We start from the raw sequence: 22,133 nt of genomic DNA on the forward strand, positions 1-22,133 counted from the left end.
ACAAGTTACAATATTAGACATCTGCGTTGTTCACAAATATGCAAAGTTCAGAAGGTTTTGGATTTTTGCTTGAAAGTGCATGCATAGATGCTTTTATATCACAGACTTTAGAGAAATTTTCCTCAGATATACAGCAAATGGAGGTGTGATGGGAAAGTGAGAGGTAAATGGAAAAATGTGTTTCTGGAATGTAATGAGTTGGGAAGTTTAAAAAAATTCCCTGCAAAGTATTTTGTCAGAAAAGTTGGGAGAACAAATGGTTGTACCTAAGGAAATTATTCTTCAGATACAGGAACAAAATTGTCTAGGCATAGGATGGCCTTACTAAGTTAAATGCAACTGGCTGCCAGAAAAGCATATCAAAATCTATACCAACTGTAACTTAAATACTGAACATTGATCAGATCATTACAAAAGGGAAGATGAAAACTAAACAGAAATAAAAAATAATTTGTAGAAACAACACATGTAGAATAATGTTTAGGAGGAGGAGGTGTGAAGTTTAAGGGAAGACAGGAATTTAGCAATTATTTAACGCTGGGAGTGAATAATCGTTAAAATTATTATGTTCAATCAGGTATAGAAGAAAATCCAAAAAAGTACAGTTGTGTACACTTACCATAAATGTAGATGTTCGAGTGTATTCACTGTTGCAGTCATTACATTTGGGGTAATCTGCTGGCAGGTTGCCCTCAGTCGGCCTGAATATCAAAGTCTTGGGTCCTACATCGGTTGCTGTCTCCTCTTCCATGACGTCAGGTTGTCAGGAGTATAAAACATGTAGCCGACTCCATTTTCTTTAGTTTTTCTTGCCCCAGATGTCAGGTACCCCCCAAATGGGGAGCAAATATAAATATATATATATATATATATATATATATATATATATATATATATGAATGTGATTGTAACAACATAAACTTTACCTTCCTCTAAAAGCAAATACACCACAAAGGTTGTAGGATATAATGAAGGAAAAAGAATTCTAGAAAACAGGGGGATGGCGGGTGGGTAACCCGGACTGCAACAGTGAATACACTTTACACATCTACATTAGTGTACACAACTGTACTATGTTCTTCATGTTTCACTGCTGCAGTCATTACATTTGGGTAGAATCCCAAAGCTATGGATGGGAGGCTGTAACGACATAGCATTAGGAGCGGCTATAAGGCCCTGCAGAACTGCAGTGGCAAATCCTGCCGTGGACTTAGAGAAGAGAGACAAATGATAATGCTTTGTAAAAGTAAGAACAGAGCTCCAAGTAGCAGCCTCTAGCATGTCTTTGGTTGGCACCCCTCTGAGAAAAGCTGCTGAGGTAGATGCAGCCCTGGTGGAATGCAACCTGATTCCCTTGGGTACCGGTTTACCATGATGCAAACAGCAGAAACAAATGCAGTGGCTTAAACACTTTGAAATAGTCTGCTTTGAAATTGCCTTCCCCTCTGAACCTGCAGCAAATGCCACCAGTAGCTGCTCAAACTTTCTAAGAGATTTGGTCCTGTTTAAGTAGAATCTTAGTTGTCTGTGTACGTCCAAGGAATGCAGAATCTGCTCCCCCTTGTTCTGCGGATTTGGGTAAAAAGTTGGCAGGTGAATAGTTTGGTTAAGAGCCACAGTGGATACCACCTTAGGCATAAAGGAAGGATTGGTCCTGAGGGACACCCTGTCTGGGTAAAATGTAATAAAAGGCTCCACAGCTATGAGGGCCTGTAGTTCTGAAACCCTTCTTGCTGAAGTGATTTCCAGAAGGAAAGATGTTTTCCAAGATAAAAACTTTATATCCGCAGTAGATGCTGGTTCAAATGGAGGCAGGGTGAGCTTTTACAACACAAAATTGAGGTCTCATGCAGTAGTTGGTGATCTTCTGGGGGGGCCTTAGATTTTTGGCCCCCTCTAAGATACTGTTTTAGCAGAGGATGAGAAAAGATGGGAGGCTCTGTGTTGTAATGAGCCGAGATGGCAGAATGGATTTTTATTGATGAAAAAGATAGGCCCTTGTCAAGCATCTCAGTCAAGTATTGTAAAATCTGAGGAATATTTGGCTTTGCTGTGTCAGTCCCTTGTGCTTGGTTCCAAGCACAGAATCTCTTCCATTTATCAGCATCAGATTTTCTAGTACTAGGCCTTCTGGCTTCCAAACTGATATCCATCACAGATTTACTGAGAGGTGTTGTTTGAATCATTACATGATCAGTCATGCTGCCAGGTTCAGAGTTTGGAGCAGATTGTGCAGAATTTGATTGCTCTGCTGAGACAGTAGATGAGATATTTGAGGCAAGTACCATGGAGGGAGTTGAGACAGATTCCTTAGAATTGGATACCAGTGCTGGCGTGGCCAGTCCTGGGCAATTAGGATCATTTTTGGTTTTTCCTGTCTGACTTTTAGTAAGACCTTGGGAAAAAGAGGCAGAGGAGGAAAGGCGTAGACTGATAGGTTTTTCCAACTGAAGGATAGAGCATCCACTTTCCTTGTCTGTGATAAGTGATTGTGCAGAATTTGTCCAGTTGATAATTCTGGAGAGAGGCAAATAGATCTATGTCCGGACTCCCCCATTTCTCTGTTATCATGCTGAAGACTTGTGGATCCAGTTTTCACTAGTGAGGGTCCATAAGATTTGTGCTTAGGTCGTCTGCCAGAGTATTTTGTTTTCCTGGCAGGAACTGAGCTTGAAGATGTACTTGGTAAGCCAAGGCTGTGTCCCACAATGCCATGGCTAGTCTGAAAAGGGGGAAGGAATGTGTACCCCCCTGCTTATGTACCACATAACCGTGGTGTTATCCGTCTTTATCAGTAGTTGTCCTGGATAAAGTAAGTCCTTAAAGGCTGTCAGGGCATTCTGAACAGCTAACATTTCTTTCTGGTTGATATGCAGATGCATTTGTTTTGGGCTCCATATGCCCTGAATGCATCTCCCCACCAGGTGGGTACCCCAAGCATAGTCTGATGGTCTGTAGTTAGGGTTTGGGTGACAGGGAGTGAAAGACCGTCCCATGTTCTGGTGACATGTCTCTGCCAACCAAAGAAACTCCTGCTGTAGGCAAGGAATGAGAGGAATCATTGTTTCCAGACTGTGACAATGTTGAGTCCATAAACTTTTTAGATACCACTGTAGTTTCCTCAAATGCAGTCTTGCATATGGAATTAGTAGAATGCAGGATGCCATGAACCCCAAAGCCTGCAGAATTTGTCTTGCAGATAACTGGATTTTTGTTGCCATCTGTTTGAAGTAAATAGTTGCCTTTGTCTGGCATAAGGTAAGTCATCTGGGCAGTTGTATTCAAGCTTGCACCCAGGAATGTAATCTTTTGAGAGGGTACCAGTTGTGATTTCTTTTCGTTTATTGTGTACCCTAGGAGTGTTAGAAGCCTTTTTACAAATGCCAGAGGATCTATAGAAGAAGAATGTCCTTGTTTTCTGCTTGAATGAGACAGTCGTCCAAGTAAGGATAGATTTGTATGCTTCTTTGTCTGCAAAATGCAATTACTGGAGCCAGGCACTTTGTAAATATCCTGGACAGAGTAGATAAGCCAAAGGGCAGTGCAGAGAATCGGTAATGCATAAAACCAGCCTTGAAGCAGAGGTATCTTCTGCACGATTCCCTTATTGGGATATGCAGGTATGCCTCTTTTAAGTCTAGAGTCACTAGCCAAGCGTTCTTGCCCAGCATGGGCAGAAGCTGTTGTAAAGTCAGCATTTTGAACTTTGAATGTCCAAGAATGTGTTCAAAATCGATAAATCCAGTACTGGGCACCAGGCATTGTCTTGAGTAAAACCTTTGTCCTTTTTCCTGTTCTGGTACTGGCTGAATAGCCCCCATATCCATGAGGGATGTAACTTGTTTCTGTGCCTCTGCCCATTGATTTTTTTGGCAGATTTGGCCAACCGTTTGGAATTGGCAAGGTATGGAAATGAAATCTGTATCCCTGGGATACTATGTTTAATACCCACTTGTCCTGGGTTATTAACTGCCAATTTTGAGCATGAAGTGCTAATTTTCCCCCTAAGGAGGCTGCCAAAAGATAAGTGCTTGGTGATGGCAGAGGGAAGTCATTGAGACTGTTTACTGTTGGGTTGTGCTTTGCTTCCTCCAGATTTGGAGGTAGAGGCACCTCATTGCTTTGACCTGTAAGAACCCTGTGATTGGTATCTAGAGCCTTTTGAGTGCCTGGATTTGCCCTGTGAGGCTCTGTCGGACACAAGAAAGGACCAATTTTTTGTAGGCCAGTGTCTACTGAATCTTGGTGGCTGCACTTGGTAAGAAGTCTTTTACAGTTTGCATAGACTTAGCGTTGTCTTCCATTTTCTTTAAAACCTCTTCTGCCTTATTACCAATCAGAGTATCCTGCTGTAAAGGTGCATCCAACAATTTAGCTTTAACATGATCAGGCAAATTTTGCTACTTGAACCACCAGGCATGCCTTCTAATCACAGATCCAGTAACTGCGGCCCTGCAGGAGGCCTCCAAGGAATCAAAACCACATTGCAGAGTATGCTTTCAACCTGTTCTGCTGCATGCAATAATTCCTGTAATTCTTTATTTTCCACACATTCAGAAATCAACATCATTTTCTGTTTCAATAATCCCATAACATGCTGTTGATACTTAAGCATATGAAACTGGCAGTTTAAAGCCCTAATTGCCAAGGTTGCAGACGTATAAACCTTCTTTCCCCATCTATCCAGCGCCCTGGAATCTCTATCAGAGGGGGTAGGATTCTTAGCTGTTGAGGCCTTCACACCTTTGGGACCCCGTGAGATAGTTTCAGGGTCAGCAGCAGGATTTTTGAATAAAAATTTGTGGGAGTCAGGAACCCTGTAATATCTATCTGGCTTACTAGAAGCTGGAGGTAGGGAATCTGGAGCCATGCTTGATTCCGAAAACACATCAACAATGTCTAATACAGGAGGTATGGCCAAAGGCCTATGATGAGGAAGAAGGAGGAAATCCCTAAGCCTCTTTTTTGATTCGGAGAAATCCTGACTCTCCCAATGAAAATGTACCCTCAAAGTATGCAAGGTTTCTCCAAAAGAATAATCTTCAGGATTAGAAGCAGATGGGATGGATTCTTCTGCATCTGAATCCTCATAGGGTGGAATAAAAAATTCCTGATCAGAAGAGGAATCAGAAGAAATAGAAACCTGATCTGAAGATTCATAACCAGTGTCTTGCCTAGGCCTCTTAGCAGGGGGTTGGGAACCACTGATCAAGGTAATTAAGTCTTCAGCCATTTTGATAATCTGTTTTTTGTATATAGAGGCCTGAGCATGTGGCTCATGCGTCAGTTTTTTAGCCTTAGAAGTTGCTTTTGTCTTTGTTTTTGAAGCAGGCGTCAGTTTATATAGAAATGCTGAGGCCTGAAAACACCCTCAGAAGCCGGTGCCTGCTCAGCGGCTCCGGACTCATCAGAGGGAGAGACATCCACGGGTACAATACTCTGAGAATCTCGTGGCGTGCTGGACTCCACATGGGTCTCAGTAGAGGCCTGCGACTCAAAAGTAGCGGGTATCGGGGGCTGCGAAAGTGCCTCACTGAGTACTGGTGAACCGGCGACTGGCTTAGGAGAAGCTTCACAGTCTGTTTTGGACCTCGACTGTCTGTCTCTGTCCTTTTCTTTGCATTTTTTGTGAACTCCAGTAGTCGGATTGCTATCCAATGACATTTCAGGGTAGTTAAATCTGTTTCTAAAATATTTTGAAGCAAAGATATACCAATGCTTAATAGTACGTTGGTTAAATCTAGCACAAAACCGACAGCAAGGCATGTTATGATCTGGGCCTAGGCAAGGAATACAGTACAAATGGAAATCCTTATGAGGTATTTGCTTCCCACAAGTAATGGAATTATTAACTTTTACTGACATCGGTAAGGAGCAAGAGAAAGTTTCCCCAACGGGGTACTTAGCTTTAATAGAAGACTTCGGTTCTGAAACTCGATTGCAAAAATTTCAGGAGTCGGCCAACCGGCACTTGCGAACTGCTTCTGCTTCGGGCACCACGTGGCAAGAAAGATTGAAGAAAATGGCATCGGCTGCATGTTTTATATCCCTGACGACCTGACACCATGGAAGAGGAGACAGCAACTGAAACAGGACCCAGGACTTTGATATTCAGGCCGACTGAGGGCAACCTGCCAGCAGATTACCCCAAATGTAATGACTGCAACAGTGAAACACGAAGAACATCTGGGAATAAATCTCTATGTCACCTGCTGGATTGCCAACTGACTCACAGACAGAACACTAATAATCAAAACAGGGGAAGTTACCTCCACAAAGAAACCAGCTGCCAGTGGTTCTATGATGGGACCTATCCCGCATGGTATCTACTTTTATGATGTAAAAGCCAAAATCAAAGGGCTCTCGCTAAAGTTTGCAAATGACTGTAAACTAGGTGCAGTCATTGAATCCCCAAATGACTTTGCCATTGTGCAGGAAGGTTTGTCTCAAAAACTAACTAGTGTCAAAATCATGGTCTGAAATTAAATGCCAAAAAATAAATTACTGTATCACTTGGGAAGTCATCTTTCCCAGGGAGCTACCACACTGCCCACACTCCCCTCAGAGTTGACCCAGTTGTTCAGGTTTTGGAAACTTATATGGACTGTGATCTAACATTTTACCAACACGTGTCCATTGTAAGAAAGTCTTTCTATAGTGCATAGCTTATAAACAAAGGGATTGTGTCCAGATCTAGGAATGCTATTGCTCCCCTTTACTCGGCCCTCATTAGGCAAATCACTGAATATACATGCCCCCTTTGGCATGCATCTGTCCAGACACATGTAACAACTGGAATGCTCACAGAGATAACTTAATAAAAAGGATACAAGGCCTAAACATGTCCCACATGGACCGACAAAGTCCTGTCACTATACTCAGTATCCTATAGACTGCTAAAAGGTGACCTGTGTCTGGCATACAAGGCATTCTCCAACTCATTACTGATGGATTTACCACACATCAGCAAGTCAAATGGCATCAGAAATATTCAGTCCAGGGACCTAAACCTCTTCTGCAACATCAACAGAACAGCTTGGAGGGACACGTATATTTCACAGAGGATACTGCTGCTGTGGAATAGACTCCCCATCCATGTAAAACAAAGTTCATCCCTGTCCATTTTCAAATGCAACATAGATCTATGGATGAGAAACAGAAAACATACCATAGGACTGCCCCCTGTACTACTAATGGACACAGGCAGCTCCTACATGCTTTATTCCATGCATGGATCCCCTCAAATTATATATGGTATGATCCCAGTTATTTTTAATAGGGATAACATGCAACTATTGACCATGGGAAGGTCAAGGCCAATCTATAACCAAATGGGATAGGTTATTTCAAGCGCAAAAAGGGAAAGTGGATAGAATTAAAATGGCCAGCAAGGGCAGTTTGGAAAATAGAATATGCTTTAACTAGCTACTCAGATGAACCGATAAAAACTGCAAAACTCAGAGGCTGGAATGAAGAAAAGACAAAGCTGGCCATATATGAGACTTCTCAAGAACAACTCTTTCAAAAATAGTAGTGCATGAATAGAGAACCTAAGATTTTTCTGCTGTACCAGAGAAATTGGAAGGAACAGACAGCATTCATTTTATGAAAGCACAAATAAGCAACTGGTCTGGTATTCTACAGCAGGAGTTGCTAACTGAAAGGGTACATTGAGTGCATACTACAAATCTGGCCGTGAGAAAGCAGCAGAGACCTGTATCAGTAAAGACAGTCATACCAGCAGAAAGAATCTATCCTGACAAAACTATGGCAAAAGGGAAAGGTATTAAAAATTGAAGACAGCAGAGTTTTTGTGGAAAATGATTACTCACTGTACGCCATGCAGAAGAGAAGCAAATTTATTAGAGAATGTCAAAAAGCAGAGTTGAGATTCAAGCTGCTGTATCCAGTTGTCTTTATAATATTTTTCCAGGAGGATCAAAGACATTTTTGGATGCAGAACATGCTAAGGAGGAAATAAAGTTTATTCAAAAAAATGTAAGCAAACAAACAGAAAGTGAATGCTTACTTCTCATTCTTCTGACAACAAAGCTCATAGAATAGACTTTGTCAGTAAAACATTTTCCAATGCTCCAAAGGAAAATACTGGAGAGAGAGAAAAAAGCACAAGTGTTGATCAGAAGAATCAAGATTACCTTGGACTTGAACCAGAGTCTGATGTTAGGCAGATGGGGATAAACAGGAAGATCACTAGGAACACTGAAAATAGTGAGTAAATGGGAGACTATAAAGCATCAATCACATTTGTGAAATATGGCTCTGCAAGATAAAGTGACTGAGAAAGTCTGGACTTCTCTTGATTATGTTAAACTTGTGGGTGGACTGTAAAGCATATATCCCACTTTATGCCATTAATGTTTAGAAGGACACTAAAAGGGTGGGCAGTAACTGTAAGTAAAACCACTTTTGTTTTTATAAGTATTCGTCAAAAAACAATTCATTATATAAACTGCATGTTTTATAAATTACAGCAGTTTGTGTAGTGTGTAGAATGGGTATTTATAAATGTATGTGTAGGGCAGTCTCTTCAGTGACTGCTGTATATGTTAAAGATATTAAAGTAAAAACAATTTTTTAGTTGTAAGAAATACAGGCTTTACAGTATAACAAGAGAAAAAGACTAGACAAAGCATGTTAATGTTAACAAGCACTGATCTTGGGCTGCTGAAGTTGGGTTGCAGTGTAACAGGGCACAGATTACATTATATGTAGAATTAAGATACTTTCTCTTATTTTTGCAAGGGTGAATGTCTAGCTTAATGCCATTGGTTAAGCTATAAACAAATGTTTTTTTTAGCAATAAAGCTTGAAAAATAAGACAAAATGAAGAAAGCCACAAAATATGCCAAGCTTCTCACACCTGCAAAGATACTGCCTGTTTTTTTTTTTTTTTTCCATTAGCAAATGTGTACTGGGAATTAAGAAGTCTGCTACTAAAGCAAATGTATATTCTATTCTGAGTGAAAATTAAAGATTAATTACTGGCTACTTTTACATGAAGACAACCTGTCTTTAGGTCCAAACAATTAATCTTGAGAGTTCTGAGCATTCTTTGCAGGGGGTAATGTAATACTTAAAGATACACTGGCAAGTAGTTTAGTGAAAAATAAAGTCTGAAATTATGGGAAGTGAATAAAATACAGCAGCCTCTGTAACAGTCTTAATAATTTAATGTGTCTAATAGAACAGTGTACAATTTAGATTGTGCACTTTTTCTTAGGGTCAAGAGATAATGTTGTCTAAAAGCATACAAGCTGTTCTCCCACCTGGGCGGGGAAAAGTGACAAGGTAAAAACAGACAGCAATCAGTGCAAGTGGGAAGACAGACTGTAGCATGCATTTTAGCACAGGTAACAATTTAAAATTAGGCAATGCCTGTGGGTGTAACTGTTGATTTGGAGCAACTGCCTATCTGGAGGATTAATTTTAATTTTTTGAAGATGTACACAGTTTTGTGCGTCTGTTCTAAATTAATAGGATATGGGGTGTTCTGAAAATATATTTAGTTTTTTGTTTGAGAGTTTTCATTAAAACAAAAAATACTGAAAATGTGACATAGGCTCAAATGGAGATGAAAAGGAATAAATATATAAAACAGCCTGCCAAAACATCAGTGTGTGACTGTAACATGAAAATTGGAAATACACATTCAAAAACTGACATGTACAACAGGTAGAAGGAGCAGCTTATCATCATAACGGCTTCACTATACATAACGTAAAATGTAAATGGCATTAGAGACATAGACAAAAAAGAAAAAGTACTGAATTACATTAAGAAATGCAAAGTGCAATCAGCAATTCTGCAGGAGCCCCATGTGGAAAGAAATGAGCATGTGAATTTAACAAAGGGATTTCAGGATGAACATCCAGCAGAATATCAGGGTCAAAGGAAAAGGAGAGGAATTATACTAATTGCTAAAGGGTTCCAATGGTAATAGAAAAGGAAAAAAACACAATAATGGTAGACTTGTGGGTGGTAGTAAGGGGCTATTGGCAAGGGAGGAGGACTACACTGGCACGTATTTAGATTTCATCAAAAACATATTTTATGGAGCTTAAGAAGAATTTGAGAGAGAGAATCAGCTTTTGGCGGGGAATATTACTTACAGGTAGGGACTGAAACTTAACTTGCAAAAGTGAAAATATATCAGGGGTCCTGGAAGGGAAAATATAACAACACAGTAGTTTAAAGAAATTTATGAAAATATTTGGTATGGAAAATGTAAATTCAGTAGTTGAAACTTGGACGGAATTTACATATTATTCCCCAAACTGCAATAACTGGACTAGACAACGCAGAAGTTATATTTCACAGAAACATGTCAGTTTGATTGAAAGCTTTAACAAACAACCAGCAAATATTTCAGATCATACACAGAAAAAAAACAAGCTAAAATGTACGGTAATGAGGAAAAATACAGCAATGGAGCGTTAAAATTATTCAAGAGTTATTAAGGAAAATAGAAATATCTTCAGAAGTTACAGCTAGTGAGTGGAATAAAACGAAAATGGGAGTTTAGGCACTGGGCAGAAATAAAAGGGAAAGAGCTGGGGTTACGGAAAAGAAATTGCCTCTTGGGGCTGACAAACGTACTGCAGAACAAGCGCAAACTCACCTACAAAGAGAAGGCACAAACGCAGAGTGCTAAAGAGGAAATAAGGGAGTGTCTGGATAATTTCCGAGTTCAGAAAGACTGTTGTTAAGCAACTATTTTTTTTACTAACTCCAGAGCCCAAAAACTTTTAGCACAATGACTTAGGCAACGGAACGTAGAAAGGGTCAACATCAAAGATAGGGAACCTATAACAAAAAAATAACTAAAGATCCAGTAGAGGTATTTGACATACTTAAACCATTTTACGAAAATTTGCATAAAACACAGAAATATGGAAAAAAGAAAGAGCACAAATGAAAAGTCTTTATTAAAGACCTAACTATGCCAAATTTACAAGTAGATGAGGCTCAACAACTAACAGCTAAGCAACAAGATGAGATAAACTGGTGATATATAATCCATCTTCAGAAAAGTCTCCAGGAACAGATCTGTTCTTGTGAAGTTTGGAAGTTATAAGAGGGAGGGAACTGATAAAGATCTGGAAAATTTTACTTAACACCTTAAAAGGAGGGGAAGCATCAACATCTGAAGAAAGCTGCTAACTAAAGACGGGTAAAGCCCATCAGATCCAGCTCCATATATATACTTTTTTACTGGCCTCAAACAGATGCTTTACGCATACCGCCTCAAAAAACTCCAGCTTTACTCCGTCGCACATCGCCTACTCAAAGGTGATCTTTGCCTAACATACAAAGCTATGTCAAACCCAGAGCTGTTGAACATGCTCCACTTAAAGAAATCCCAATCCCTCCGAGCTACACACTCTTGGGACCTAAACCTTGTCACCACAATAAATAGAACATGCTGGAGGGATAGATTCCTGTCCCAGAGACTTCCCATACTCAGGAACAGACTACCTATCTATGTCAAACAGAGCTCCTCATTAGCACTTTTCAAGAAAAATCTTGATGATTGGATGGGTAAATAGGAAATTCACCCCGAGGATCACTTCTGTGGTTCTGCTTGACAAGTGCACAGGAAAATACTTTTCTTGGGTGGCGAAAGTCAGGGTACCTTTTTGGCTAGGCTTGTATAGACCCCTAGGGCCAATAGCCTAGTACCTACCTATGAACATATATATATATATATATATATATATATATATATATATATATATATATCTTCTTTCGGCTTTTCAATTTTAAACAATGATTATAAAGTGTTTATGTCTATACAAGCTAAAAGAATGACAAAAGTGTTCACAAAATTGACAGGTATGATCAATGTTTTTTCTTTGGAGGGTAAGCAAACTTCTGACATTAACAGAACAATGATTATCCAGAGGGAAACTACCTGTAAGAAAATACCAGTTTTTAGTGGGTCTTGATTCAGAAAACATTCAATACAGTAAGCTGGGATTTATTAGGCGGGCAATGGAAGCAATTGACATTGAAGAAGTCTATAAGCAACACAATGTACTAGAAAGGGAAACCGCAACAGAAGACGAATGGAACCTCCTGTATGGACCCACAAGAATGATGGGCCAAAATATGTCTGCCACATCTATTGATACCATCCAGACAGAAGCAAAATGACCACAGAGAGACCTTCTGGAACACAACATACAGAAGTACTGAATGAAGTTAGAAAGTCCCAAGATGAGAGAGATACAGTCTGTCCACTTTGAACTACGAAAGAGGGGGGACTAAACCACTAACATTGTCTCTACAATCCTTCTGGCAGTGAAGTCTTGAGTCTGTCACATGAGCTCTGCTGATATGGGCGGGTCTCTTAACAGACCTCTGACAAGTGATAAAACACAACCATACACAAAACTAATTGCTCCTCAGGGATGTCTTTCAAAACTGTGCCATAACTGAAGAATTATCATTGATACTCTGTGTTTAACTCCTAGCCTAGGGGGTTTGTCTTGCCATACAAGTGTTGCATCTTGTGTTATTTCTGCTAAAATATCTGAGCTTTGGCTGGCTAAGACCTACCTGCAATCAACCGGACGTATAAGTGAAGTACACTTTTATCTGCACTTTTTCATATAGTACTGCATTTTATTTTTTTCCACTGGATATAAATTTAATTGAATATTGTGGGCTCTGTGTCTCTACAGTTAGTTCTCCACCCTCCCTCCCTGTTCTTGTTTTGGTGTTAATCTTGGTGGCTTTGAAATTGCCCGCCCCTCTTGTAAATTTGTATTTGGATACTCCTTCTGGGCCCATCTCATTTGCTCACTCAACTGAGTGCAGTGAGATCATATTCTGATTTCAGGCACTCCTAATATATATATATATATATATATATATATATATATATATATATATATATATATATATATATATACACATACACACACACACACACACACACACACACATACAGGTCCCCTTCAGTAGATTGAACTTTTACAAGTTAGAAACCTCATATGGCCGAGACCATATGTTCAAACTTGTAAAAGTTTGATCAGACTGAAAGGAGATTTCCATACAGAGTGGAAGGGAAGATTTCCCTTTTCCACAATGTAGTGCGATCTCAGAGTTGGTATATTTAAGTGGGGGGTGCAGGGGGTATAGCCCCCTAGCTACAGGCGTTTAGTTTTTTTTTCTTCAGTGTTCGAACATTTACAACATATGGTCACAGCTATATGTGGTTCGAACTTGTAAAAGTTTGATCTACTGAAGTAGATCCACGCATAAATATATATATATATATATATATATATATACACATACATACTTTATTCAGCTGTCTTAGTCTCTCTCTCTCTCTCTCTCTATATATATATATATATATATATATATATATATATATATATATATACATACACACACTTTATTCAGCTGTTCTTACTGTAACAGTCTTAGTTTGCTGTTCTGCATGCTATCTGTTCAGTTGCTCTTACTCTGCACTTATTACTGCTTGTTAGTAGCCTTCTAATTTACTGCCTTCGGCACTTGTTTTCTAGTCATTTGTTAATTTAATTGCATTTACTTAAACTGTATTTGCCATAACATTGCTACACACGCAAGTGTGCTAGCCTACACTGCATTTGAATTATATTTACTGCTGTTTTAGTTGCTTTTCTGTATAAAAAAAAATTTCTAAGCTTGTTTCCTGCCTTTCCTGTAACTAGTCTAGTCCAGATACAGACTTGCTGTATCCAGGACTGTTGGAAAGCTTCTGAGCCCCCATAGCCTTTCTGTGTTGGAGGGAAGCCTTCTAGCTTATTAGTGGGAGTGGTAAGCATTAGGTAGCCTATCTACCACAAGAGGAGTGGGTTTTGGCCCAGAAATTATAGTTTATTGGTCGTTTGGGCAGTTGTTCCATATTTTTCAACTTTCTGGTTTAAAAGCCCGCATTTGCGTTTGTTCCCCGCCTTTCCTGTAACTAGTCTAGTCCAAGTACAGATTTGCTGTATCCAGGACTGTGTGTAAGCTTCTGAGCCCCCAAACCTTTCTGTGTTGGAGGGAAGCCTTCTAGCTTGTCAGTGGGAGTTTTAAGTACTAGGTAGCCTATCTACCACAAGAGGAGTAGTTCCTGGCCCAGAAATTGTAGCTTATTGACCGTTTGAGCAGTTTTTTCCATCTCTTTCAACTTTCTGGTTTAAAAGCCCACATTTGCACTTGTTTCCTGCCTTTCCTTTAACTAATCTTATCCAGATACAGATTTGCTGCATCTAGGACTGTTTGTAAGCTTCTGAGCAGTGTCAAAGTCTGCTCTTCAATTTTTCCCTTAGATCTGCTAGTTCTCTCCTCTCCTGCACTTTTACTAGTTTGTTAGTTTAGCACTTTACCAGACTTCTTGTAGCAATTATTGTAGTACACAAAAGTGCTACCAGCACTAAATGTTCTACAAGGAAACAGCTCCAGTATTTATTAATGCCCACCCCTCCAGGCATGTCTAAAGGTCAGTTCCCTGTGCTTTCTCCTATTAACCTGGTGAACGTGGGCATCCTGAGGCAATGTGGCAACTGCCTCATGTACAATGACAACCCTCTCCTCTTACTTATGAGATGCACTTATATATCCAAATTGGAAGCCATGCACTCTCCAGCCAAGACTGGAATAGCTGGTCAAGAGGAGAAGGTCAACACTTGCACCACACCACATAGCCCTCCAGAACACACACCAGTATTGCCTTCACATAAAAACACAAACCACAGACCCACCTTCGCGGAGGCTCTCAATAAAAATCTAACCAAACAGCAGAGACCTCCAAGGCAGAAACGCACTTGACCACCACAACACAACACTAATCACGAGACACACAACTCTCCTAAACAGTGCCCCACTCAAACAAAGCCCCTGAGGCAAAACAGCATGCCTAACACACTAGTCATAGGTAACTCGATAGTGAAGCACACGGATGTCCCACTCACTAGGTTGAATAAGGAGAAAGTAACAGTCAGCTGCCTGTCAGGCATCAGGATCTGCCACATAATGCACGCACTCAGGTCCCTCAACAACAGGTACAAATATGACTCTGTCATTGTACATGTGGATGTGAATGACCTGAGACGTACCTCCCTGGACTACATGAAAAGAGACATGGAGGAGCTCTCAGATTATGTAGCCCAGGCGGGTAAGACCCTAGCCCTGAGCAGCATCCTACCATCACCCAGAATGATACCACAGTACAAGCAGAAAATTATTGATTTCAACAACTGGCTAAGTTTCTGGTATCATTCTAAGGGGATCCAGTATCTGTCTGCCTGGGATGACATGACTGACAGACCTCGATGCTTTGCCAGAGATGGCCTGCATCTGTCACCCCTGGGCTTCCGGATAGTGGCCAAGGCTTTTGCCACTCCTATAGTGCCTTTTTTAGGCAATGTTCCAAAGACCGAATTACCACCGTAACAGCTACAAACAAATGCAATCTGAGGGTCATACTGCTCAACGCTATAAGTCTAAATCTCAAAATGCATTTGCTCGAAGTACTCCTTAAAATGGAGAACATTGACATTTGTGCTGCAACAGACACCTGGTTCAAGGCAGCAGAAAGCACCCCTCCAATACCAGGCTACAACTCATTCCACACCTTTCAGCCCCAGAACTCGGACCGAAGATCCAAAGGCGGTGGTGTTTCCATATTCATAAAGGATGCGCACACCTCCAGACTGGTAGTCCAACATAATGCATCTGAGATACTTCAGGTGCAGCTAACACTGGGTAAGACAGCGATTTGGGTCGTAGCCTGCTATAGGTCCCCAACCATGTCCCAAGATTCACACTCCACATTCCTAAGCACCCTGGAGAATATTAGGGTCCAACCTAACACTCATACTGGGCGGCTTTCAATTACACCTCTATTAACTGGGAAAACTACTCATGTACCGATACACTTGACCAACATTTTCTGGAATTCATTAATTCCAGTGCCCTGGACTAGCTCATTCTTAACCCCACTAGAGGTAGCAACACCCTTGGCCTGGTCATTACTAACATGGGCGACCGTTGCTCTACACCAATAGTCAACTCCTCCCTGGTTAGATCCGATCACAAGCTAATCACCTTGGAAATCCACATCCCTCCTACCACCCCAACAAAGGAAACCACCATGAAAAACTTCTCCAAAGCTAACTTTGGGCTCCTAAAAACAGACGTAACTAACTTCACAGCAACCAATCAAATGGAGAATAGTTGCATGACTGCCAAATCATACACCAATGTACTGTACGAACACGTACACAAATGCATGGATCTCGCCATACCCAATAGAACTAAGACGCTCTCCTCAAACAAAGGAAGCAATCTGGTGGTCCCCTGCCATAAACAAACTCTACAACTGGAGGAGGAAACTGATGCGGAATAAGGTGAAGTCCCAAAACTGGAAAAACTCCCTTATCAGCCTCAACAAAAGGTTGAGATCCCTCATCAAATCCTCTAAAGCTAGCTATGAAAACAGAATTGCAGCAGATAGTAAAGATAACCACAAGGCCTTCTATAGTTATGTAAAGAATCTCCATGGCAATACCCAGATTTGCTCTGAGCTACTGCACAATGGTACCTCCTATACCGAGCCAACAGACACTGCAAATATACTGGCGGACAGATTCAGTGCTAACTTTACCCCCCCCAGGACCAATCACAACTCCAGTAGATTGCCAGGCACCAACTATTACTGCTGCACAATTTACAACAGCACTGTCCAAGGCCAAGAATACAGCTTCTATGGGACCTAACAGTATCCCTGACTGTGTTCTACATGAACTACAGAGTGAACTGGCACCTCACCTGTGTGCCCTGTTCAATCACAGCCTCACCTCAGGCTTTGCCCTACCGAATGACGCACTGCTACAGTCATACCTCTCCACAAAGGAGGAGTGACTACAGACCCCGGGAACTATTGCCCCATTAGCCTGATGAGTCTGATATGCAAAGCTATGGACCGCATCATCATGGACCTAATAAACAAGGATATAGGGACTCTCCAAACTCTGGATCCTACACAGTTTGGTTTTGTGACGGGGAGATCATGCCTACTCAACTTCTTTGAGTCAGTCACCAGAGCTGTGGATGAAAGTAAGGTGGTTCATACAGCCAAACTTGATCTGGCCAAGGCCTTTGATACCATTCTCTACTCAGGAATCATAGAAAAACTTACTAAGCTAGGCATCAACCCCTATATCTCTAGGTGGGTTGCAAACTGGCTCACACACACAACCCACAGTGTGAAAGTAGCTGACTCCAAGTCAGATTGTCGACCAGTCACGAGTGGAGTCCCACAGGGTTCGGTCCTAGGTCCTCTCCTGTCTGGTATCTAATTCTCTGAAGTCCAGGCCAACACAAAGAGACTCTGGCTGACAAAGTTCACAGATGATTGCAAGTTGGAAGCTATTATTAACTCCCCAAGTGATGCTGACATCCTACAGAAAGGCCTCAATGAGACCAATGACTGGTGTCAGAACCATGGCCTTAAGCTCAATGCCAAAAAATGTATCTTCATCCCCTTTGGAAAAAACCCAGTTCCTTGAATTACCACATTGATGGTAGTCCACTGAATTATAGACGGTATTATAACATATCTGGGAACACAGGCTGACAGCAACCTCTGTTTTGACCACCATGTTGCCACTGTGGTCAGAAAGTCCTTCTATGTAGCACATCTCATTACTAAGGGTTTTGCATCCAGGAAGAAAGAGGTCATCGTCTCCCTCTACTCCTCCCTCATCAGGCCAATCATTGAGTACAATGCCCCATTTGGCATGTACCTCACTAGACACCTGCAACAACTGGAGAGGCCGCAAAAGTACCTCACAAAGAGGATCCTAGGCCTTAAACACTTGTCCTATATGGACAGACTCAAAAAACTCCAACTATTCTCTGTCTCATATCGCCTACTTAGAGGCGATCTCTGCTTGACTTACAAAGCCATGTCTGACACAGCTCTGTTAGAAATGCTACATCTAAAGAAATCCCAATCCCTACGCACCACACACTCCCAAGACCTCAACCTCATTACGACAATCAACAGAACATGCAGGAGGGACAGGTTCATAACCCAGAGACTGCCCATGCTATGCAATAGACTTCCCATACATATCAAGCAGAGCACCTCACTGGCCCTCTTCAACAGAAATCTTGATGAGTGGATAGGAAATAGAAAATTCACCACAGGGATCACTCCAGTGGCTCAACAGAGGCACTAGGAACTAAGGTTGGGTGACACAATGTCAGCGTAATCCTATGGGCTAGGCTTGTAAAGGCTCCAGGGTCATTAGCCTAGTACACACCTATGAACCACGGGAAAGTTCCAGATTGTAGTCTGGACTGCTACAGCTGAACCAGTGGAGTATTTCTAATGGCCAAAACAGCAGAGGAAAACAAAGACCATGTGACATTTGATAAACTTTTCTGGACAAGGGTTTATGCACAAATTCCTAAATTCCTAGTTCAGAAAAAAAACTCATCCTTTAGTGGTACATTATTTAAATAGCATCACAATTTTCCAGTTCAGCTTAACAAAGGAAGGACTACACTCAGTAATACTTGAGAAAAAAGAAAAGTATCTTTTATTTATTGCTTTCCTTGACCAGGGTACTCTGACTGGCCCATGGTAGCCACTCTTCAGTACAGGCCTAAGGAGAAAAGCTCCAGTTACAAAACAGTCCGTTTTATACAACAGGCAGAAATGGAAAGCTTAAAGTTACAATATGAACATACAATAACTGAATGGCAGTTGCACTAGAAAAAATCTTGTTTTAATGTAAGACACAGGTATTGGCTACTTCCAAGAATTTTAGATCTTAGATTATTGATATCAACTTGAACACTTATGACTTTTTTAGATAACGCTAAGTTAACTGAACCATTCTTTATCCTAATCCTATGTGTATAAGGTTATCAATATTAATCTGTGAAGATTATCCCTTTTTTCAATTATAAATCTTTATTAAAATTTAACTTAGAAAATTCAACAGCTGCTACATGAACAAACTAATGGTATAACAAAACACAAAATGTAATATATTTAGTCATAATCACATCAACAGTCTGGTATCTCATTACTTCTACTTTATCCGTTTTCATTTCATGAGATTATTTTCATTAATAAAAGCCTTCTGGCTTGCAATTACAATGAGAAAGGAGTTGCCAGCCTAAAGAACAAGGCTTTGCAGGGCTGGTAGAACACATGATTAAAGCTCCAAGCTGTTAATTGTTCCATCTTCATTTGCTTACTGTGTGACTCTGACCAAGTCACTTAACTAGACAGTGCTCCTGAACCGCCTCCCAAAAGGGGCTCCTGTCCCGTGGGCTCAAATGGTTAACAAATAAAAAAATACAAAGGCTCATTTAAAGTTCCCATGTCTTTCTGTTCTTGTCCTTGATAGTAGGCTTTCCACCTACAAACCTGGAGGGACATATTTTATAACTCAGAGCTTCCAAAACCTTTAGAATAAAATGTTCTCAGCATGTTAAGCAGAGTAACTCGTTATTTTTTGTACATAACTTACAGGAATGGATGGTTATCCACAAATTTCCACTGGGATTCACTGGTAATGCCCTACTGAAGTAAAGAGGTGTGGCCTGAGGGTGGGCACTGGAAAGGTAAACATAAGCATATAACTCAACAGCTTTGAAATATCTGAGAATTCATGAAAACCTAACCAGAATATTGATGTATTTTCTGGTTTAGAGAAGAAAAGAAAAGCATTTTGAACTGTTCTTATCTCTATCGCAGCATCTATCTTTTCAAGTACTTTGGTCCTAGTTTTCTTTTTCATCCCTTGCTCTCCAATTCAGAGATCTCACCTATTACTTTAATGATTTTTTGCCCTGCGTTAGCTCCTCTTGCTTTCCATCAATTAGTAGTTTTCTTGGCCACCACCAAAATTAACATGAGCAATGCTTTGTGATATCAAAGTGTCTCTGTGGACAAGTCATAAAGTAAAATGAAACAGTTTTGTCAGACTAAACTTTCTCAAAAACCTCAGAAAAGAGGGTATTTATAAGTGGAGTCCTCCACGGCTCTGTGCTGGGTTCGCTCCTCTTTGGCATCTATTTCAGAAGTCAAGGCCAATGTCAAGGGCCTCTGGCTGCAGATGATTGCAAGCTAGGAGCAGTCATAGAACCCCTCCCCCCTCAGGATAGTAACATCTTACAAGAGGGTCTAACACAGACAAATAACTGGTACCAAAGCCACGGCTTAAAACTCAATGCCAAGAAATGCATAATACTACCTTTTGGGAAGTCAACCTCCCAGGAAAACTACCTCATTGATAAAACACCCATAAAATTTAGACACACTAGTCAGGGATTTGAGGATTCATGTAGATAGTGGCCTGGCTTTTGACCACCCTGTGTCTAAGGTTGTAAGAAAATTATTCTATGACACTCAACTTATAAGTAAGGACATGGCATCTAGGTCCAGGGAAGTCATTGTGTCACTGTACCCAGCCATCATCAGACCCATCATTGAGTGCAATACCCTTTTCTGTATGTACCTGACCAGGCACATGCAACAATTGGAAAGTCCACAGAGGATCCTCACAAAAAGAATATAGGGCATAATCCCAATGTCCTATGCAGATCACCTCAAAGCCCTGTATCTGAACTCTGTGTCCTACCGACTGCAGGGAGGTGATTTATGCCTAGTATACAAGGTATCCTTGGATACTGTTCTGATGGACCTTTTGTATATTCACAAAATGAACAGCATCAGAACTACTAGATCTAAGGATTTAAATGTTGCCTGTGACTTAAATAGGGCACACTGGAGGTTCATGTATGTAGCTGAGAGAATCTTCATTTTCTGGAATAGGCTTCCCATCCAAGTGGAGCTGAGCCCTTCTGTAACCCTATTCAAGTGCAACATGAACCAGTGGATGGAAAATTGGAAATTCACATCTAGTCTGACACCTATGCCTCTAATGGAGAGAGGCAGCCATTAAATTATGCCCTAACTAACATACATACCTTGAAATAATCTCCAAGACACAATAACTTGCAGGATACATTTGGTTTGTATGGCTATGCTTATAAAAGGACCTAGTGGTCTTTAACCTTGTATACACCTATGAACATATTTTAACTCCAAATACATACCATTAAATATGATAAACAGTCCTATCAATTAATGTCTTAGTGGGCATTTATTTAATGATACTTTAAAATTAAGATGGTCATCAAGTCCCACTAAATTATCACATCAGAGTTCAGATTTATCATCACCCACTGTACTTTTTAAACACCCGTATGTTAGGCATGTCCTTTTTGTTATATAAGACTTGCAGTCTCAGAATCAGAACAGAAAATATTAATTTCTTAGAACAAAAAGAGTTGGCCTTATTCAAATGATTACATTACCTAGTATAAATGTGATCTAACTCGTATAGTGTGCCCATGAACACAGTCTGCCCTGCATTACCATTAATGATTTCACTCTTTGAATACTTCTGCCACAGCATCACAATAGCCAGGCTGCAAACTGTTGTAGATTATGTCAAGCGGCACGGTGCCAGGGCACTTCTATGGACTATGCTCATAAAGGCTCCAGGCCCATTAGCCTAGTACACACCTATGAACCTATTGCATTCTGACTGCAAACATTTTCATACTGCATGTAGTCGAGCTTATTTTATGAGCAAGTGACATGCATACAAAAAAAAAAATCTTTTTTGTGGGGAGGCAAGAACCCTCCACCCCGTGATGAGGACTTCAACCGGTCTCCCCTCTTATTTTAGTATTCTCACTTTGAGGTTGCTGTACCAGGGAGAGAGAGAATGATCACCGGCAAACATTGTAACATCAGTTCTGCTCTTTCCGGAGATGCACCAAGCTTGAGACACTCACAAATGAATAACTTGCAAACAGTGCATATTTTACTGCAGTGTGAGGTGAGAAATTTAACATGAACAACTGTCACCTAGAGCTATTGTGCTTAAATAGTTGTAATGTGAGCTCAGATGATCTGAGCAAACGACTGTAAACCATTAAAAAAGAGGATAAAATTCTTAACACAAGTTCAACATATGGAGGGTTCCCACAGCTGGGAACCTATCCATTTGTAGCTGTGCTCAAACATTTTTTCTGTACACAAC

General features: G+C 40.6%; 1 protein-coding gene across 1 annotated transcript in view; it reads right to left on the reverse strand.

Moving 5' to 3' along the window:
- Positions 1-22,133, reverse strand: part of LRP1 (LDL receptor related protein 1) — a 2,772,300-nt gene that overhangs the window by 609,627 nt on the left and 2,140,540 nt on the right. The gene's annotated exons all lie outside the window — the stretch shown is intronic.

The sequence above is a fragment of the Protopterus annectens genome, chromosome 9.part0, assembly GCF_019279795.1.
Source record: "Protopterus annectens isolate FY-2018-M chromosome 9.part0, PAN1.0, whole genome shotgun sequence".
NCBI classification, from domain to species: domain Eukaryota; kingdom Metazoa; phylum Chordata; order Ceratodontiformes; family Protopteridae; genus Protopterus; species Protopterus annectens.